The sequence below is a fragment of the Mirounga angustirostris genome, unplaced genomic scaffold, assembly GCF_029215605.1.
Source record: "Mirounga angustirostris isolate CCGP_5_RB_7025 unplaced genomic scaffold, mMirAng1.0.hap1 SCAF_3, whole genome shotgun sequence".
Taxonomy (NCBI): Eukaryota; Metazoa; Chordata; class Mammalia; order Carnivora; family Phocidae; genus Mirounga; species Mirounga angustirostris.
This window is the reverse complement of record NW_026991711.1, coordinates 69,823,613-69,844,365: the sequence shown is the minus strand read 5'-3', so window position 1 is coordinate 69,844,365 and position 20,753 is coordinate 69,823,613. Positions and strand designations below refer to the sequence as shown.

The window sequence follows — 20,753 nt, the reverse complement described above, 5'->3', positions numbered from 1 at the left end:
CAGAGAAAGAGCAAGCGAGGACAAGCAGGGGAAGCGGCAGGCAGAAGGAGAAGCAGGCTCCTCAATGAGCAGGGAGCCCAATGTGGGACTCGATCCCAGGACCCTGAGATCATGACCTGAGCTGAAGGCAGATGCTTAACCACTGAGCCACCCAGGAATCCCAACAGAGCGCTTCCTAACCCCACAAGCTGAAACACTGAATTCAGAATTCTGCTTAGTGAGCCACTTCTTAGTAATTTTAGCCTCATCCAACTTTATATTCCTTCCAACTTCATCCCACATCCTTAAGATCCATTCCCACACGTAGTCCCATTTCCTATCTATGTAAATTAGGAAGATCACACAGTTCTCGCAGAATGTATCATACCTCCTCACATTTTGGACTCCAGGTAGGAAAAAAAAATAGATATAAAGGACTCCACTGGGACAACTGATGAAATTTGAATGTGAATTGTGGATTAGGTACTAGAATTCTATGTTATATTTTCTGAGTTTGACCTTTGTGCTGCAATTATTTGCGTTTCTGTTCTTAGGAAATACATACAAATCTGTGTAAAAATAGCCTACCCTTTATTTAAAACATAGCTAACAGTGAATTTCATTCCCATGTTTCAATCATACCATTATTGTTTATGTAGCTCCTGAATTTTTTTCAAAAAATTATGTTTCTTTTCTTAACCGTTTAAAGCTGACATTTAAAATGTTTCATCATAAGTTTTACTGAGGACAACTATTCAAAGCTGCTAAATAAGATGAAAAGATGATTATTTAAACTTTTAATGTCTTGCTAAGAGCATTTTCTAACAATCCATTGCAGGATAATCTGGCTCCTTCAGGGAATAGAAGTCTGACTCAGTTTTGTGCCTGATCAGGACACAGTCATTTTATAATTATGTCAAGTTACGAATTAGCTGGTCGAAAAATGGTAAGGTGTGTGGATTTTTCTAGTCTGTCTGCTAGAGCAGATAACCTTAAACGTTATGATCTTATTGCCCCATAACACGTTAGCCAATTTTGGTTCTAATTTACCTGTACTGCTTAAGTGTCCCTTCGTTCACTGACTACATAAAATCCAAGTTTCTCATTTCCTATTTAAAACAGTCCTGTCTCATGCTAGTTCCTTCTGTAATGGGTTAACTAAAACTTTGACTCATCTACTTGTATGATTTTTAGCTTCTATTTGTATAATAATTATATTTTTAACATTTTGCGAGTTATGCTTTGACAGTTCAAGGTGTCATAAAATATGTAATTATAATACATTGTAAAAAAATTAAAGTAAAACTACTAAATCACTCTTTTGATCTATTTAGATGAATCCAAATACCATAGCAATTTAATACCTACCATCATTCATTTTAAAAATATAGGAATGACCTATTCTTCAACAATCAGAAGTTTTAAATCATTGCTTTTCCTCCTTAAATTCATGCCCAGAATTCTCAAAAGTCATTTATTAATAATTCATCATACCTCTTGGCAAAAAGATGTATATATATATGTAATCAATATATATTATATGTTCATATATAAAGGCATATATATGCAAATATATATTTTTTATTTACATACATATGAAGTTATTGTTTTAAAATTTTCTTCTCTGACTCTGAGGCTATAAATTTTAAAAATTCAAAAGTCAATTTATCATTATAATCATTATGATCAAAACAATAGCTACATATTAGATTTTTAAAATAATTATTAAATATAAGAAACTATTTTATTGGAAATGCAACTCAGTAAGATTGGTGGAGTATGTTTATATGATTTTATATATTAATGGATGAATATTATTACTATTTTAATTTTTATTGATCAATAAGTAGATGGAAATGGAAGGGATGTTGTTATAGCATTATCATTTAATTCTTTGAGATCATGAGTTGCACGCCAAAATAGTAATAGTAATTTATTACTATTTTGAATAGTAATTTATTCTTCCAAAATGATGTTTAGTGATCTGCCAGCTAATAATAATTCCATTATGTCATCTTTCAATTTTGTTGACAGTAAAGAACTAGAAACCCCTCACCTACATAAGGACTTTTACTTAGTCGTTTCCCATGCTGACACCAAGATTTTGAATGGATCCTTTGTTTTGCACTTGGAGACTTGCCTACCCAGAGCAACATACATAAAATCAGGGATAGGAGAGCCATAGGCCTTCCTTCCATAGAGTGGAAGGCGAAATGGGGGAAGGAGAACCTGCAGTACCAAGTACAGGGTGCATATGCAAGTGCAGATCTGGAAACTGATTCTGTTAAACATCATAACAACTTATGTAGTTTGAAGACTGCTACTCTGGATAATTGAGCTCATGACTTTATGATGATGCAAAGTAGGACTCCCTCAGACACCAACGCCAACCTTTCAATAGGTTTAAATAACTTCCCAGTACAGGTGCACTGAACCCACCATATCAACTGTGTAATTAACCCAAACGTACCTGCTAATATAGTTCCAAAGAGAAATTCACAAACTGAAGAAAATACATCCTAGAAATGTATATCTGAATTTGACAAAAATTCTTTGAGGGAAAAGCAATTTAAGAAAGATGAAAAATATCCCCTATCATCAGAAGCTAATGGTGATATTTTATTCTGACATATTAATGCAGAAAGTTGCACTCACTGACTCACTTGCCTGGAACTGAGATGCAGAAATATCCTCTCATGTCCCCAGTGATGGGAAGAAAGGCAGTCAACCAAAGAAAGTTAGCAGAACACACCAGTGTTTGAATAGTCTAATCAGAGATATCATTACTTGCCAGATAATCAGTTCAAACAACATAAGAGGGGAAAAATATATTTTCCCTTTCTTCTCCTAATAAGCTTTTGAGGAATTTATATGTAAATTTCAGCAAGTTTTCAGACCCCCTCTTCAAAAATATAAAAGAAACAGGCTTTTATATTCTCCTGTCACAATCCATTTCCAAATCATTTCATTCTATAACCTTACTTAAAAGTCAGGGTTAAAAAAAAAAAAAGTCAGGATTAATTTAATTAATTGGAAAAAAAAGCAACTATATAAAAAAAAATATATATAAATCTCCCTAAACTCATCCTAAAGCATGCTCTGTTAACTTGTAGACCTGTCCTTCCTAATGAGGTAATATGTATATTCCAATATTTCAGATTGTAAGGTTTACCTGCCCATTGATTTTATCAAGTGTATTTTAAGGCAAGAAGATTAATAGGTTTCTCCAGCCTGGAATAGGGTTTACTGCCAATCACATATAGCAGCCTTCATCTACAAGGAGTTAATGGTCCATATACTCTTACTTCCTTCTCTTATTGTGACTTCCTGGTCGTCATATCAGCCCAGCCGAGGGAGAAATGAGGTAATGACCCCCCTGTAGCCTCTGTGTTGGGGATGGATAAGCAGTAAAGATGCAGGGGGCCTAGTGATGGCTTCCCATGCCCTGTGGTGGTGATGACACAGAGCCATCACCATGGCTGTAAGTCCATATTGAAACACCCCACTCATCCTTACCTCTGACTTAGGGAGCAAGAAAGGAGGGGGGTGAGGTTTAAATTTTCAAGTCTGTAGAAATGGGTTCATAGGAGAGGAAGACAGGTTGTTCTCATAATTCTTATCTTTCACCACTTCTAGAAGGGACAAGAGAAATGGTCCATTATACACAATCTTTTATTCTCCCAACTAAGTAAATGGCTTGACCTAGGACAAGGATGGAGGATAAGAAAAGAAGACCACAACCAAACAATTTGCTCTCAAACATTTTTCCAAATGCTTTGGAAATTCAATGTTTAAAAGAAGGGCTCAAGTGAGGAAAGGGAAGGTTTCTTTTTTTCCTCAAACGCTTTTTTGTTTCATCTAGCACTCTGAATCTGACTCAGAAGGATAGAAGAAGAGTTAATGTGAGAAGAGCAGAAGCAGTTGATTGAGTGTACAACTTCAACTCAAAGAATACCTTCCTCTATTTAGTTAACAGATTCTTCTTTTCATGCTTCTTCAATTGAGAGTTTTAAGTACCCAACTCTCAGTGATCACAAGGATTACCTGAGTGGCTTTGAAATTATATGGATACCTGAGCTCTGTCCCTGGAGACTCTAAAACAATAGTTGTGAGATGGGGTTTGGGCCACTGCTGCAAAAAAGCAGTAATCAAAAATTTCCCAACAAACAAGAGCCCAGGGCCAGATGGCTCCCCAGGGGAATTCTACCAAACATTTAAAGAACAATTAATACCTACCTATTCTTCTGAAACTGTTCCAAAAAAATAGAAATGGAAGGAAAACTTCAAACTCACTTTATGAGACCAGCATTACCTTGATCCCAAAACCAGACAAGGACCAAATCAAAAAGGAGAACTACAGACCAATATCCTTGATGAACATGGATGCAAAAATTCTCACCAAAATACTAGCCAACAGGATCCAACAGTACATTCAAAGGATTATTTCCACGACCAAGTGGGATTTTTTCCTGGGCTGCAAGCGTGGTTCAACATCTGTAAATCAATCAATGTGATACAATACATTAATAAAAGAAAGAACAAGAACCACATGATCCTCTCAATAGATGCAGAAAAAGCATTTGACAAAGTACAGCATCTTTCTTGATTAAAACTCTCCACAGTGTAGGGATAGGGGTACATACCTCAATATCATAAAAGCCATCTATGAAAAACCCACAGCGAATATCATACTCAATGGGGAAAAACTGAGAGCTTTTCCCCTAAGGTCAGGAACACGGCAGGGATGTCTACTATCACCATTGCTATTCAACATAGTATTAGAAGTCCTAGCCTCAGCAATCAGACAACAAAAAGGAATAAAAGGCATCCGAATCGGCAAAGAAGAAGTCAAACTCTCACTTTTTGCAGATGATACGATACTTTATGTGGAAAACCCCAAAGACTCCACCCCAATACTGCTAGAACTCATACCAGAATTCAGTAAAGTGGCAGGATATAAAATCAATGCACAGAAATCAGTGGCATTCCTATACACCAACAACAAGACAGAAGAAAGAGAAATTAAGGAGTCGATCCCATTTGCAACTGCACCCAAAACCATAAGATACCTAGGAATAAATCTAACCAAAGAGGCAAAGGATCTGTACTCAGAAAACTATAGAATACTCATGAAAGAAATTGAGGAAGACACAAAGAAATGGAAAAACATTCCATGCTCATGGATTGGAAGAACAAATATTGTGAAAATGTCTATGCTACCTAGAGCAATCTACACATTTAATGCAATCCCTATCAAAATACCATCCACTTTTTTCAAAGAAATGGAACAAATAATTCTAAAATTTGTATGGAACCAAAAAAGACCCCAAATAGCCAGAGGTGACATCACAATTCCGGACTTCCAGCTCTATTACAAAGCTGTCATCATCAAGACAGTATGGTACTGGCACAAAAACAGACACATAGATCAATGGAACAGAATAGAGAGCCCAGAAATGGACCCTCAACTCTATGGTCAGCTAATCTTCGACAAAGCAGGAAAGAATGTCCAGTGGAAAAGAGACAGTCTCTTCAACAAATGGTGTTGGGAAAATTGGACAGCCACATGCAAAAGAATGAAACTGGACCACCTCCTTACACCACACACAAAAATAGACTCAAAACGGTTGAAAGACCTAAATGTGAGACAGGAGTCCATCAAAATCCTAAAGGAGAACACAGGCAACAACCTCTTTGACCTCAGCTGCAGCAACTTCTTCCTAGAAACATTGCCAAAGGCAAGGGAAGCAAGGGCAAAAATGAACTATAGGGACCTCATCAAGATAAAAAGCTTTTGTACAGCAAAGGAAACAGTCGACAAAACCAAAAGACAACCGACAGAATGGGAGAAGATATTTGCAGATGACATATCAGATAAAGGGCTAGTATCCAAAATCTATAAAGAACTCATCAAATTCAACACCCAAAGAACAAAGAATCCAATCAAGAAATGGGCAGAAGACATGAACAGACATTTCTGCAAAGAAGACATCCAAATGGCCAACAGACACATGAAAAAGTGCTCAACAGCACTTGGCCTCAGGGAAATACAAATAAAAACCTCAATGAGATACCACCTCACACCAGTCAGAATGGCTAAAATTAACAAGTCAGGAAATGACAGATGTTGGCAAGGATGTGGAGAAAGGGGAGCCCTCCTACACTATTGGTGGGAATGCAAGCTGGTGCAGTCACTCTGGAAAACAGTATGGAGGTTCCTCAAAAAGTTGAAAATAGAGCTACCTTATGACCCAGCAATTACACTACTGGGTATTTACCCCAAAGATACAAATGTGGGGATCCAAAGGGGCACATGCGCCCCAATGTTTATAGCAGCAATGTCCACAATAGCCAAACTATGGGAAGAGCCAAATGTCCATCAACAGATGAATGGATAAAGAAGATGTGGTATATATATACAATGGAATCTTATGCAGCCATCAAAAAACCCCCAAAATCTTGCCATTTGCAACAACATGGATGGAACTAGAGGGTATTATGCTAAGTGAAACAAGTCAATGAGAGAAAGACAAGTATCATATGATCTCACTGATATGAGGAATTTGAGAAATAAGACAGAGGATCATAGGGGAAGGGAGGGAAAAATGAAACAAGACAAAACAGAGATGGATACAATCCATAAGAGACTCTTAATCTCAGGAATCAAACTGAGGGTTTCTGGAGTGGAGGGGGGGTAGGAAGGATGGGGTGGCTGGGTGATAGACATTGGGGAGGGTATGTACTATGGTGAGTGCTGTGAATTGTGTAAGACTGATGATTCACAGACCTGTATCCCTGAAACAAATAATACATTATATGTTAAAAAAAAAAAAAAAAAGATTCTCCTTAGCATTGCAAGGGCTGAACTCTAGAAATACAAGTCCCTTTGGTACTCTCCCAGATAAGGCTTGGATGACAGGTGCAAGTACCTCCAGTCCAATCCTGGAAAAGTGGGTCAGTGGCCTGACATCATGTGGGCTGATTTGTTTTGGGGATTTTGTCAAACTTACAGTAAGAACACTTTCTCCTCCTCTTGAGTAGTAGTTTCCACTTATGCCACAAATAGCAATTATTGTTTCTATTAATTTGTGATTAATAATATCTTTGTACATTCTGGATATAATTTCATTTTGTCTGTGATATATGTTGTAAGCATTTTTTACTAGTTTAATGTTTAACTTTATTTATGGGACCCATTTGGTTTTATTTTGCCAGGAAGAAATTGTGTTTATAGTTAGACCTATAAATATTTTTCCGTTGCTCCACCCTCACTTTATTTTTGGAGAGGCTATACTTATCCTAAAATATAAAAGTATTCACCTCTTTCCTTATATTACCCTCTTTCCCACTTGTTTTATTAGTTCATGTATTTAGTCAGGCGGGCAGCAGGCATCTCTTAGCTTTCATCCTCAGATCTCACTACCATCCCCTCCTCCACATCCTTCTGCTACTTTAAGTCTCAGTCATTCTGATGGATGTGTGGTCATACCTCAATGTGTTTTAAATTTGCATTTCCATGAAGATTAATGAGGTTGAATACATTTACTGGCCATTTGGATATTCTCTTCTGTGAAATGCCTGATTAAATCTTTCACCCATTTTTGAAAAATTGGTTTTTTTCTTATTGGTTTATAGCAATGTGTAATATATTCTGGATATGAGTCTTTGTTGACTCATTATTAACCTTAGATCTATCCACCTTGTTAAATTCACCTATTAAGTCTAAAATTATTACCAAAGATTTTGTTTTAAGTAGGCTCCATGCACAGCATGGAGCCCCATGAAGGGCTTGAAATCACTACTGTGAGATTGAGACCTGATCTGAGATCAAGAGTCCGATGCTTAACTGACTGAGCCACCCAGACACCCCACCAAAGGTGGGTTTTTTTTTATTATGTTATGTTAATCACCATACATTACATCATTAGTTTTGATGTAGTGTTCCATGATTCATTGTTTGCTTATAACACCCAATGCTCCATTCAATACATGCCCTCTTTAATACCTATCACCAGGCTAACCCACCCCCCCACCCCCCTCCCTTCTAGAACCCTCAGTTTGTTTCTCAGAGTCCATAGTCTCTCATGGTTCATCTCCCCCTCCGATTTCCGCCCCCTTCATTTTTCCCTTCCTACTATCATCTTCTTTTTTTTTTTAACATATATTATTATTTCAGAGGTACAGGTCTGTGATTCAACAGTCTTACACAATTCACAGCACTCACCATAGCACATAGGTTTTTTTTAATATGCTACATATATAATCATGTCATTTTTAACTGAGCTTTATTTCCTCAATCCTTTTCCTTTTGTTGCCTTACTGTAAAGTCTAGACCTCCAATGCAATGTTAAACAGAAGTAATAACAGTGCATATGCTTGCCTCTTTCCTGATCCCAGGGGCAAAAAAAGTTCTTGCAGTTTTATATGTACGATGTTTGCTCTAGTGTGTGTGTGTATGTATGTGTGTGTGTGTGTGTGTGTGTGTGTGAGAGAGAGAGAGAGAGAGAGAGAGAGAGCCCTCCATTAGATTAAGAAATTTCCCTTCTATTCATAGTTAGCTAGGAGTTATTTTTATTAACATAAACCAGTGTTTGAATTTTATTAAATAAATTTTCTGTATCTTTTGAGATCACTGCTTTTTTTTTTGAATAATGGTAAATCATACTGATTATTATTGAACGTTATACAGTCTTGAATTTTTTAAATAAACCCAAATGGTTGAGATGTATTATTATTTCTTTCTATCACTGATTCAATGTATCAGTATTTTGTTTAGCATCTTTCAATTCATGTTCATGAGAGATTCATTTATAATTTTCCTTCTGTAGGATGTTCTTGTCAGGTTTGGCTGTTAAGGTTATACAGGTTTTATAAAACAACTTGAGATGTGTTCCCAAATTTTCTCTTTTAAGAAAGAGTTTGTTTAAAATTGGCATTATTCCTTTCTTAAATGTTTGGAAAAATTCACTAGTGAAGTGGTCTGGCCTGGAGTTCTATGAGGTGGCTTTAAATTATAGGTTCACTTTATTTAATATATTCAGATTTTTCTATTTCTGCATCAGTTTTGGTAAACTGTGTTTTTTTTAAGAGATTTCCTCACTTCATCCCCAAATTTAAATTTATTGGTATAGCATTGTGCTTATCATCTTTTCAATGTCTCATCCTTTCAATGGCTGTGGAATCTGTAGTTACATCACTTTTTCAGTCTTGATACTGGTCAATTATGTCTTTTCTCCTTTTTTCATTATCAGTCCTGCCTTGACTTTTCAAAGAACCAGCTTTGAGTTATTGCTTTTCTCTATTTTCCCTTTATTATTGTATTTAATTATTTTCTTCTCTGTTCTTAATGATTTCCTTATTTTCTTGGGATTTATTTTGCTTTTATCTCAAAAATGCTTTTTTTTTTTCCTTCTCAAAAGTGGATGCTTGGGCGGCTGGGTGGCTCAGTCGTTAAGCATCTGCCTTCGGCTCAGGTCATGATCCCAGGGTCCTGGGATCGAGCCCCACATCAGGCTCCCTGCTCAGCAGCAAGCCTGCTTCTCCCTCTCCCACTCCCCCTGCTTGTGTTCCTTCTCTCGCTGTGTCTGTGTCAAATAAATAAATAAAATCTTAAAAAAAAAAAGTGGATGCTTAGATCAGATCATTGATTTTTAGCCTTTCTTATTTTTCTAATATATACCTCTAATATATACATATACATTTTAAATTCTCCTTAGAGCACAACTTTAATTGCATCCCATAAGCTTTACTATATAATACTTATTATTACTTAGTTCAAAATATTTAAAAACTTCCATTGCAATTTATTCTTTTATGTATGGATTATTTAGAAATTATTGTTAAATTTTCAGAATTTCAAAGCTCTCTATTCCTTTCTACGTTGTTGTGATCCACTGGGATAATGTATTTTTATCTTTTCCATTTACCATCTATACAATTTTGATTTTTCTTTTAGCATGGGTTATCTGGTGATAAATTCTATTCCTTTACCTTTTTTGAGATATAATTGACATGTAACATTAGTTTCAGGTATACAATATAATGATTCAATAGATGTCTATATTGTAAAATTGTTATAATATGTCTAGTTAACATCCATCAACATACACAGTAATAATTTCTTGTGGTGAGAACTTTTAAGATCTACTCTCTTAGCAACTTTCAAATGTATAATATGGTATTATTAACTGTAATCACCATGCTATATGTTACATCCCCATGACTTTAACTGGAAATTTTTACCTTTTGTCTCCTTTCACTCATTTTGCCCACTCTATCCTCCACCTCTGGCAACCACCAGTCTGTTCTCTGTATCTGTGAGGTGTTTTTTTTTTTTTTTTTAATTTCTGTATATCAGTGAGATCATACTGTATTTGGTTTTCTCTGACTTACTTCACTTAGCATAATGCCCTCAAGGTCCATCCATGTTGTTGGAAATGATAATATTTCCTTCTTTTTTATATAGCTGAATAGTATTCCATTGTATATATACCACAATTTCTTTATCCATTCATCCATGTCTTGGCTATTGTAAATAATGCTATAATAAGCATGGGGGTGCAGATACCTTTGCAAGTTACTGTTTTCATTTCCTTTAGATAAATACCAAGAGATAGAATTGCTGGATCATATGGTGGTTCTGTTTAATTTTTTGAGGAAACTTCATACCATTTTCCTCAGTGGCTGCACTAGTTTATATCCCCACCAACAGTGCACAAGGGCTCCCTTTTCTCCACATCTTCACCAGTATGTTATCTCTTGTTTTTTTAATAACAGCCATTCTAACAGGTGTGAGGTGATAGCTCATTGATTTACATTTCCCTGATGATGGGTGATGTTAGAGCACCTTTTCATGTATCTTTTATCCATCTGTATATTTTATTTGGGAAAATGCATATTTGGATATTCTGCCCATTTTTTAATTCGATGATTTTTCTTTTTTTTTGCTATTGAGTTGTGTGAGCAATGATTTGCAAATATTTTCTCCCATTCAGTAGTTGTTTTTTCATTTTGTTGATGGTTTCTCTTGCTGTGCAGAAGCTTTTTAGTTTGATGCAGTCCCACCTGTTTTTGTTCCTGTTGCTTTTGCTTTTGGTGTCAGATTCAAAAAATCATCACCAAGACCTATGTCAAGGAGCTTTACCATCTATGTTTTCTTCTAGAAGTTTTATGGTTTCGGGTTTTACATTCGGGTCTTTAATCCATTTTGAATAAAATTTTGTGTATGGTGAAAGTTAGTGGTCCAGTTTCATTCTTTTGTATGTGGTTGTCCAGTTTCCCAAATACCATTTATTGAAGATTGTCCTTTCCCCATTGTATATTCTTGGCTTCTTTGCTGTGATTTAATTAACCATATATATGTGAGTTTATTTTTGGGTTCTTTATTCTATTCCATTGATCTATGTGTCTGTTTTTAGGCCAATGCCATACTGTTTTGATTACTTTAGCTTTATAATACAGTTTGAAATCAAGGAGTGTGAGGCCTCCAGTTCTGTTCTTCTTAAGAATTCTTTGGCTTTTCAGGGTCTTTTATGGTTCCATACAAATTTTAGGATTGTTTGTTCTAGTTCTGTGAAAAATGCCATTGGAATTTTGATAAGGATTACACTGAATCTACAGATTGTTTTGGGTAGAATGTACATAAAAATATTAATTCTTTGAATCCATGAGCATGGAATAGCTTCCCATTTTTTTGTGCCTTCTTCAGTTTCTTTCATTAGTGTCTTGTAGTTTTCAGAGTACAGTTCTTTTACCTCCCTGGTTAAATTTATTCCAGGTATTTTATTCTTTTTGATGCCATTGTAAATGGAATTGTTGTCTTAATTTCTGATAGTTCATTATTAGTGTATATAAACAATATATTTTTGCATACTTATTTTGTATTTTGCAACTTTACTGAATTCTTCTATTAGTTCTAATAATTTTTTGGTGTCGTTTTAGGGTTTTCTATATGTAGTATCATGTCATCTGTAAACAGTGACAGTTTTCCTTCCTTTCCAGTTTGGATGACTGTTCTTTTCCTTGACTAACTGGTCTGGCTAGGTATTCCAATACTGTGTTGATTAAAAGTTGAGCTTAGAGGAAAAGCGTTTAGCTTTTCACCATTGAGTATACTGTTAGGTGTGGGCTTATCCTTTGTTACTTTGAGGTGCATTCCATCTATACCCACTTTGTTGAGAGTTTTTATCATAAATGGATGTTTCTTTACTTTTAAAATTAGAAATGGTCTATATTTCACCTCTCCTTTTGAAAGAATTTGTTTTTTTTAATTGAAAAATTTCATCACTTCTTAAGAGGCCATCCCATTGTCTTCTGGCTTCATAATTTCGTTGGTAAGTCAGTAGTTCTTTTTGTTTCTCCCTGGAAATTAATACTTATTTTTTTTCTGTTTTTAATATTTACTCTTATCCTTCGTTTTCAGCAATGTTATTAGTGTGTCTAGTTGTGGTTTTACTAATTTTTTTAAGGTCTTGTGTGTTCATAGAGATTCTTGAATCTGTGGCTAATATCATCAGCTTTAGGAAATTATCAGTCATTTGTCCCTTCAAATGTATTTTTATCCCATTCTCTCTTTTCTTTCCTTCTAAGACTCCAGTTATATATATGTTACAGCATCCACTCCCCCAACTATAGTTTATTTTTGTGTTTTCCGTCCTCTTTTCTCTTTTGGTGGTTTGTCTGAATTGTTTCAAATGACTTGATGTTCCAGTTCACTAACTCTTTTTCTACTGTGAAATTTTTCTTATTTGTTCTTAAAATCAGTAATAGGACTTTTAAGATCTAAAATTTCCATTTGACTTTAAAAAGACTCCAATATTATGGCAAAATTTCTACTTTTTCATCCATCTTCTGGATTATCTGTTCTGGTTGCTTATGTTATCTTTTGATAATCAGTTATTTTTCCTGTCTCCTGCTATGCCTGGTATTTTTTGATTGAATACTAGATATTTTGTATGAAATACTATATAGGCTGTGGGTGATTTTATCTCTCCCAGAGATGATTTAATTTCCCTCTAGGAAGTAGTTAAACTAGAAGCAAAAAATTTGATCAAATCAGGGTTTGAGATGATTCAAGTGGGATTCCAGGCTTTCTGAGGGCTGGTCGTTCCACTTTGTCCCTTCATCTAGAGGCTGGCACTTTAGGGGTGTCAGATGAAAACCTGAAATATTTACCAGGGTCCCTCCTCCTTGTCTTATCCTGATCTGCAATTTTACTTCCCTCAGCTCTGTTAGAGTGTATAAACTCTGTTCCATCATGTAGCCACTTGGTAACTATTTTCTGCTGAATTTCTTGGCCTCTTGACCCAGAGTAGTTTATGATGTGGCAAATTCTTTGAGGATAAATGCAGTATAGAATGATGCAGAATGTTGGACTCACTTTTTTGTGGTTTCCTTTACTTTTAGGATCTTAGTACTTCAAGTCTGGCAAGATTAATAAGTTAATCTTGCATTCATTTATGACTCCCAACGGGAAAAATCTCTAGGCAGCTATTTTCTGTTCAGCCTCCATCTTTTGCACTAAAAACAAGCAATTCCCTGAGGGAAAGGGGGCAAAGACAGTCCAGAACCTACTATAGTGTCCTTCATTCTGTGCTCTTAGCTCTTTATATTATTTATTGCTGTGTAATAAATTATCATAAACTTAGAGACTTAAAACAACACAAATTATTATTTCACAGTTCTCAGGGTCAGGAGTCCAGACATGGCTTAGCTGAGTCCTCTGCTTCCAGCTCTCTCATGAGGCTGCAACTAAGGTGTCAGCTAGAGCTAAGATCTCATCTCAAGGTTAGACCAGGAAAGAATCTACTTCCAACTCATTCAGTGGTTGTTAGCAGGTTTCAGTTTCTTGCAGGCTATTAGACGGAAGTCTTCACTTCTGGCTAGCTTTTGGCCATAGGCTGTCCTCAGTTCCTTGCCATATCGGCTATGCCAACACTTTCTTCATCAAAGTATACAAGCTGAGAGCACAATAGACTCAGCAAGATGGAAGTTAGAGTCCTATGTAATGGAATCACAGAAGTGACAGCCCATTGCCTTTGCAATATACTGGTTAGAGGCAAATCACAAGTCACACCTACACTCAAGAGGAGAGGATTACTCAAAGGCATGAATACCATGAGACAAGGATCAACGGGGTCCATCTGGAAGTCTGACTATCATATATACACTCCCCCTCATGTTCTGCCTGCCTTGGCCAATTTTTGATGACCAGATTCAAAAGCTTTTGTTCCCCCTAAAGTACATGTATACTGTTTTTATAGTTTTTCTTGGTGGAAAGTTTGGTCTAGTATAAGTTACCCCAGCAGTGCTGCAAGTGGAAAAACAGTATACATGTGCTGATTTTTATTGTGGGAAAATGTAGATAACACAGAATTTACTATTTTAACCATATTCATGTTATGTGCAATTCAGTGGCATTTAGTGCATTCAGTGTTGTGCAACCATCATTGCTTACCCAATTCTAGAACATTTTCATCACCCCACACCAGAAACTATATCCATTAATCAGTCACTCTGATTCCCTCTCCTCCAGGCCCTGGAAATGGCAAATCTTCTTTATGTTTCTATGAATTTGCCTATTCTGAATATTTCATATAAATTGAATCATATAAGATGTGGCTTTTGTGTCTGGCTACTTTCACTTTGCATAATTGAAAACAAGATACGTCTATTTCGTAGCACGGGTCAGTATTTCTTTTCTATTTATGGCTGAATGATAGTTTATGAGTGTGCTGTGTTTACTTTTAATTTACACAAAGATATCATGCTATAGATCTCATTATGCTTCTTAACTCTGTTTTGACTCAGCTCCTTTTTAAAAGGTCATTTTTCTTGAGGTATAATGTACCTCAAAATTACCCAATATTAAGTGTACAATTGGATGAACTTTGACAAATATCCTTTTATGAAATTAACACCATCATCATTATATAAAACATTTTCACTTCTCAACATGTCCCTCATACCCTGTTATCAATCCTATCTGCCTACCAGGGGCCCTGGGTGGCCACTGATTTGCTTTTTTTGTCCTGACAGTTTTGCTTTTTCTAGAATTTCATATAAATGAAATCATATGTACAAGATCCAAAGAATGGGATTTTCATAGATAATATAGAAACCAGAGAGCAGAAATTATCAAATAATTTTCTCCAATCTTCTAATTAAACATTCTATTCTGTGTCTAGCATAATAAAAAAAAATGTAACAAAGCAAAAGATAAAAATCTCCCACACTTACACACAACAATGTGAAATTTAATAGAAGCAAGGATAAAGGGACAATCTAAAAGATCTATGAAAACCATAGGACTCTTACAAGAAAGGAAGAATAAGGTGGGCATTAAGCAATTCTAGATGTCTGAATCAGGTGGATCAATGCCTTATGTGTGCTGAGGGAAAGTTATATGGAATGCTATACAAGCCACACTATCAGTTAAGTGTGAAGAGCCAGTAAGTATTAAATATGCCAAGATGCAGAAATTTTATTTCTCATGTACTATGCACTACTTCTTAGGATGTTACTCATGTTCCGGCCAAATGAGACAGTAAACAAAAGAAGGGATCCAGAAAACAATGGCTCCTACTCAGTGGAACAGTAAGAGTCCCAGAGTGACAGAATGCAGCAGGCCTAGAGAACAATCAGTCCAGATGGCAGCAGGAATATGGATGACCCAGGAGAGAGATCTTATGGAGAAAAAGAGAAGCCATAGACCACACAGTACCGCTGAGATGATGGATGAACTTAAGAATATGATAAAGGGAGGAAATCCTAATAAGGCAATTAGTATTTCAGAAAATAAAAGCTCCATAAAGAAAAGAAACATCATAAACAAGAGCTCTGCAGTTAACAATATTTATAGGGACATAATGTAAGTATGTCATTGGCATTTAAAACTTGAAAAATCCACCTACAGAGAAAGAACAGGAAAATTAATTATTGTTACAGAATAGCATATACAGGTTGCGAAAGTAAAAGCACATTTGATAAAATTTAGGAAGGGGCGTGGGGTGGGGAGAAGAGGTGAAGGATAAAGGGTGGGAAGGCTATTATCCTAATATTACAATCTGAAGGGTGGAAAGGCAATATCTAGAATTGATGCTATAAGAAATAGAAGTTTATATTATTTGAAGTTTAAAAAGGTAGAGAGATACATAGGTGATGTAACTGTATTAGGAGGAGGTGGGAGTACAAATAAGGGGATCCCTAAAGTTGCCAAGCAAAAAATGATAGTAAAAGTATATTTTCTAAACATACACTGGTGAATACCAGAAGAATTAGAAACGAGTGCTGAAAAGTGCTTGTCCTGGGGATCTGGACTGGGGGAGGACAGGATCGGGGAAAGAACATTTGCTTTTAATTATAGACCTTCTGTACTACTTGATTTTTAAAACTATATATATGTGTTATTTTGATAAAATGTGAAAGCACTAACATTTCAAAAGCAGTGCAATTAAGAAGATGGTGCTGATTTGAGAACTAAGGTTCAGATTTATGAAGAATTTGGTGGATTGTAAATAGAAGTTAGATTTTGTCCTAGGTGATGGTAAGATCTTGAAAAATTTTTATCAAGGGAAAAGCTTATAACAATTTGCATTTCAGAGAAAGATTTTGAGGGACCGATTAATGTGGTGTAAGACTAGAGACAGGGAATAGTAAGGATACCATTGCACTAGACCAAGTAAGAGGTGATGAGGGCCTAAACCCAGAGCAGTGGGAATAGGAGGTGAGGAAGAAGGTTGGCTTAGACAATAGGAGTTTGGTGGAAACATTCCCAGATGCAAAGGATAAAGGGAGGCAAGCTGATTTAGGGAAGAGGAAGATAAAGAGTTTAGATTTGGTCATGTTGCATTTGAAGTGCCTAAAGTGGCCTCTGGAAGGCCATTGGGCCAGTTAGGAACATGGGTATGTAGCTCTGCAGGGATGTTTGGGGCAAAAACACAAACATGCCTCCTATCCACAAAAGCCATGATCGTGGATTAAATCACTCAAAGAATACAGAAGGAGGAGCCATGGGCCGGGAGAGCATCATAAAAAAACATCAAGATTAATGTGGTAGGCAGAGGAATAGAAGCATCTGGGGACTGGGTGCCTCAGAGAACATCTGGCCCATCCAGATCAGGGCATACCTCTCTTAACCTAACCATGACTTTCAAGGTTAAGTTTACCCTTTATTTTTCAGAACTCTTGGTTCTGAAAAACCCACTTTATTTTCACATTCTCTATCACAATTGTCTTGTTATGTGGCAAAAAACTGGCAGTTATTTAGTGACAAACATAACACTCAAGCATAGAAAATAACCAGAAAACTGAATGAACTTTTCATCTCTCACTTATTTGTTATGTAGTATACAATTTTAGTTGGATAAGTAAGAGTAGTTGGCTCTCAGTACATTTACTGGTACTTATTTTTCATGTAGTGCTGGGCTATATTGTCTTGGTATCTATTTCAATACAGGCAAGTTACCTCCTTTCCTCTTATAACATTACAAGCAACTAGGTGTTCGGGAAAAGTAACAACACTCTGGACATGAAATTCACCTGGGAAAAGATAATCTGAACAATTTATTGATGCATTTAAACATGAAAACAAGTAGAATTAAAAGGTTCAGCTGCACTACAACATGCAAAGAGTGATAATATCTCCATGGAAACCAATTATGCTTCACTTACTCACGGCCACCAAGATTGGGAGAACTGGGAACATAAAAACCAAAGTAAACTCTGAATTGACAGATGGGTCATAAATATCAAGTGTGTGCTCTCAGTGGAGGCATGAAGTCTCCTGCAAGATGATCTATACCACAAATGCTTGGGCACACAGCTTCCATATGTTGCATATGTTATAAGACGGCTCTATTCCTCTTAACCCAAACTCAGCATGCATCCAGCCTCATTACTGCAGACTAACAGTGTGGTGAATGATGTTTCTTTTATTTCATAGCACTTGATTTATATGCTTTCATCTTAAATGGGTCCACAGAGATAGTAGTTTAAATCATTTTGTTGACCTGAGGTTGAATGATAGGTCATTCAGTACACACACACACACACACACACACACAAACACACACACACGGGAAACTAAGAATAACGGTTAATATGGAAATCCATCCATAGTCATCCATAGTCAGCAAACAAAGAAAGAACCCTAGTAGATGTTCATTGGCATTAACTAAGCCAAGTTTTCCTAGAATAACCATTTTTTTCAAATCAACATATACAGAAAGAAATAAACATTCTGACTCTGCAGTTCTAAGTGGAAAAACCAGATGAGAAAGTCCATGGAAGAGACAGTGGGAGGTACAATCTTGTTATAGCATTTGGACTTGTTTAGCATTCATTTAGGAGTCTCCTTTGGGCTGACCAGGTTAGCTAATGAATTTTGAAGAATATAGAATAGGTAGTATGAGGGTTCTCTAAGAATGAATTTTAAACACTTTATAATTTTGCTATTATGAAAACTGATCTGTGTCATGGTCTAGAATAGAGAGTGACAATTTTGTTTTAGATAGTAGAACAACTAGACATCAAATAATTCATTTTAGAGATCCACAGATATTGAGTTTATTTCCTCATGAAGCCAGGAACCATTTCAGATGTATGAAAAGATGTACTTGGAAAAATAATGCAAAAGATTTAGCAAGATAACCAGATTCTGAATTTTATGTAAATATCTGTTTGCTATTGATTCATTAAGTGTGGTCATCTGTAGACTTTTATTAACAGATAAGCAGCAGCAGCTTCCACATGCATGAACACTATTTATGGGAGAAAAATCTTAAAATCAAGGAAATAGTTCAGTTCATCTACTTTTTCCCCAGATAATTGGGAAAATACTAATGTTAAAATTTGAGCAGTAGAACACATTAGCCCATCTCACTGGGACACTATTCTGTAGGAGTACCTTTTTGAGAATCACTGTTTTAGCCAATACAGAAAGCAATTCCAAGGCACCAGAAGTGTGTAACTCACATTTGCCCTTCATTACTGAAGTAAACATTTGCTTAGCTCACTTCAAAAAAAGAAATTGAGTCTTCCATTTGTCATGTTCACTCAAAAGCCAGCAAATTCTTCAGTCTGTATTAAATGGTTGAATTAATAAAACAATACATCACCTTACTCTAGAAATTCAAAACCTTTTGAACTATTGCTGCAATTTAAAGTAAATAAGTAAAAATTGCTGTCACTCTCCCCAAGCTGGTTTGCAAGATCTAAAATTCAGGTAAGAAAAGAGATATTGAAAATGTCAACAGTCAGAGTAATGCTGTGGATTTCAGGTGAAATCCCAAAGAAAGCTGGCAATGTGAAAAGCAAAAGGAAAAAGGGATGGGAAAACCACCAAGAGAGCAAAAGAGAACACAAATAAACAGGAGACACTAAGTTTTGGAAAGACATAATGGTAATTAGAAAAAAACCACATATTTTTACAAGAATAGCCTTTTTCGTATCCCCTCCAAATTTGGCAAGGCAAGGAAAGGCAGGTGCATTTTTTCATCTAAAAATTGTTGAGTCACTAGATTGGAAATAAAATCCACAGAAAGTGCAGACTGAGGGAACCTTACAAAATCCATGCTAAGAGAAAAATGCAAATTAAAGACAAACTGTCTGCCTCCATCCTCCCTAACCCATCACCACCACAAAGTTGACACCTGGGCCTTTTCCTTGTACAGTCAGGGTTGGCTTTGCAGGGAAGGCTGGGGGTCTGTAGCAAAGGACCAGCCAAGATCTATACCCATACCTGTCTAGTCAGGGGAGAAACTTTTAGCTCCATTCAGGGATATGGTTTGGCATGGAAATACAGAAAAAGATCTCTAAATCTGGATTGACTCTCGGTGGCTAACCTTTCCTGAAGGCTTAGCTGTCCTTTTGGCCAACCTCTCTGAATATATTTTGACTCTGGAGCTGGAGAGAAGTACTCAGACTTGTTGTGGATCAGGGACACAACACCCACATAATTTTCTTCCTCTCTTCTGTCCCCTCTTCCTTCAACATGGCTGTTGTGCCATGTTGTGCCAAGACCACTGTTCTTGGCACTGAAGATGGTGATGTCAACTTTTAAGGAGTTTACATTCAAGAGAAGGGAAATGGAAAATTAAGACAGAATTTATGTTTTAAAATTTTATAATATCTTTGAAGGAAATAGGATGATGTGGTAGAGAATAACTTATAGGGAAGTTCAGGAAAGACCTTTATGATAAAGTGACAAGAATGAAAGTGGCCACACTCTTATATAAGGCCCATGAGGATGAGGACCTTTTTTGTCTTCTGACTTAGCCTGCTGTGGTTTCATGGGTACTGTCAGAAGACACAAGATGCTGGGTCAGGGACAAAGCACTTTATTTTGCATGACAGAGAAAGCCACAGGAACTTCATGTTCGCTCAGTTCCTCCTGTCCCCAAATCCAGTGGGGGTGATATATATATAGATGTTGCACACACCATGGGCTTGTATCATAGATGAGGAAATCAGAGCTTAGGGAATCCCAATTTTTTAATGGGTTCCAAGCCAACTAGCCCATCTGTTGCCTCAGAAACACATTATTATATTGAACAGTAAAAAAACTATGCTCCAGAATGAGGCACAACTTCTATCTTTCATGGCTTTTTGCTATACAAAAAGACATCCTTGCAAAGGTGGTCTGGAACAAAAGCTGTCAGTACCTCTGCTTGTAAGACATACAGCAACAGGAGAGACCTATGGGGAACCACCTTCCAAAAATGTGATTCTGATTAGTGATGTTCATCAGTGGGGCTAAATTTCAGGACTCTCTTATG

The 20,753-nt window shown here is 36.3% G+C and overlaps 1 long non-coding RNA gene across 3 annotated transcripts in view; it reads right to left on the bottom strand.

The window, feature by feature from the left end:
* Nucleotides 1-20,753, bottom strand: part of LOC123839628 (uncharacterized) — a 360,841-nt gene that overhangs the window by 51,026 nt on the left and 289,062 nt on the right. For all 3 annotated transcript variants that reach the window (XR_008505658.2, XR_010410046.1, XR_010410047.1), the window contains one exon: nt 4,379-4,473. This is a non-coding gene — a long non-coding RNA (uncharacterized LOC123839628). The remainder of the gene's footprint in view (nt 1-4,378; nt 4,474-20,753) is intronic.